This window comes from Lepisma saccharinum, chromosome 9, assembly GCF_977018435.1.
Source record: "Lepisma saccharinum chromosome 9, izLepSacc3.1, whole genome shotgun sequence".
NCBI lineage: Eukaryota > Metazoa > Arthropoda > Insecta > Zygentoma > Lepismatidae > Lepisma > Lepisma saccharinum.
The window spans coordinates 33647301-33649590 of NC_139237.1; positions in this window are offsets into that span (position 1 = coordinate 33647301).

The following is a 2290-nucleotide window of genomic DNA, read 5'->3' on the forward strand; positions in this document are numbered from 1 at the left end:
GTGCTGATAAGTGCCGCGACAACAATAACATGCAGTCGTGCGCTGATAAAATTGTGTCTCCAGAGAAAAGTTTAGGTGATAGCGAAAAACGGATTTCACTATCATCATCAGGGCACTGAACTCCATAGGAATCACATGTTTTTGTTCTGCGGCAAAATTTTCGCACAATTTAGCTTTCCAATATTCTACAAATGTCCTTAGCAAAAAAGTTGAATTCTACATTAATCTCTCCCTTCCGAGCTCAGTAGAATTGTCTTCAACGTCTGGTAGACCATGATCTATCAAACAAGTTCTGTGGCGGCGCAGGCCATGTTCAATTTCGATGAGCACCAAATTGTATGCACGGAGGGGATTATTACAAATGCTTTCCAGGAAATCTTCAGGGAGACAGTGTTGAAATTCGTCCCACAAAATCTGAAGCTGGAGCACCAATATTGCAGAGCAAAGCAAAAAAAGAGCGCAAGTTGTGTGCAGTCATAAATACTGATGCTTCAGCCATTGCGTCTCTATGTTCCTCCTCATTATTGATAAGACCCAGTGCTCGGGCTGCATCTTGAAAGGTGGAGCAACACTCTCCTCCTCGTCTAATCAGGTCTCTAAAACTACGGGATGCGAAACTAGAAAGCAATATGCAGAGATAATACAATTCTCCTCTGTTAGGAGCAACTCAGAAAAGACGAACAACCACAGTACCCCGTTGTCTGAATGTTATAATTTGAATTAGAATTTAAAGTTGTGGGTGCGTCAACACTAAGGCTATTTTGCACCTGTCACATTATACGGGGTCCAGCCCCTTATCGTTACAAATAACAAGTCTAAAGTTGCAGAACTAAAATCATAAAATCTTCTGACTTTCGTTAAAAGCTGAGGCTGTAAAGGGGCACTCAGCACATAAGGACAAAAGAACAGGACAATACAAACAAAATTTTACTGGCCATGCAGCCAGTCGCCAGAGCCTCGTTAGTCTTCAGTCCAGGGTGTACTAATGTGGAAGTGAGGTTGACAATTGGGTGTACTTCGTGGTAGGTCACCCCTTACACCCCTGAATGTTATAAAATGTTCCCCATCAGGATGCGTGTGTATGGGGACTGCTGTAGTTTTGGGTCACCTAGCATGAACAATACATTTTTCATGAAAATCAATGTACGTGAGGTTGTCGAACTCTGGCAAAGATGGTCGATTTAAATATATGGTAAGCTTAGATGAAGACTGCTGAACAGCCTCAGCCTCCTCCCCTGGTTGGAATATCAGTAACTGATTTCCTTTTAGATGTACAGGTAATACTTCTACAGTAGGTTCCATGCCAGTAATATTAAACTCCAGTACCCACCAGGCTGCGTCACTTGCTCCGATATACCTCTTTGTAATGTACTGCTCAACCTCATTAACCTTATCTTCGAGCACCACAGCAACATGCCTCAATGAACTTCCTTGGGTTATTTGAAAAGATACTTCACAACTCTTCGTGCAGAAGCAATCTCAAGGTTTATGTGGCATTCATATTTCAGCAGTAAGAAAGAGTTGTATGGCACCACCCACGAATCGCTAATATCTACCTGTCGGACCACCTTGCTGAAGCAAAGCAGTATTTTCAGTGTTCCTACAGTAATGAACAAATCCTCTATTGTCTATGTATGTGACCTGTGTATGGGGCTTTGAGAACCATTTTGTGCATTGCTGTTTCTCTGCATCCCAACATGGCACATTCGTGCATTTTGGCGGGCCGCACAGACCATGAATCATGTGACAAATAACAGGCTCTCTCAGTCTACCACCCACTTCCTCACATTCTGGAAAGTCAGCCCGTATCACTCTGTCAATATCCATAGACTGCCTACGACCGCCCCTTTCGATTCTGAAAGATATGTGCGCATGCGACAATCCCCTCATTTGGAACTCTACCACCCACACAATGTATACTACTTTCCCAAGAAAAGCACCACACCTAAGGTCACGTAGTATCTCCTCCAATTTTAAATGGAACACCCTACAGCACACTTGAGGCTCACTCTTGCATGTTCTGAGAGTCAATAGCCTGATTTCTGGCCACTGACCGTAAGTTGTAAATGTAAGAAAATATGTAGTTCCACCCAGTCGTCCTACTAATGCCATTGCATCTAAATAACGCATCTTTATGTATCTAAGTCTCGCTACAGGTTAGGTTTGCAGCAAGTTTTATGTATTAATTCATGCAAGAACGGCGCTCATCATCTCCCGTGCCAACTTTGCCTCAACCGTCGAGCTGTTCATGTCACAGGCAGCGAGAAAATCGGCAGTATTGCAGCGGAAT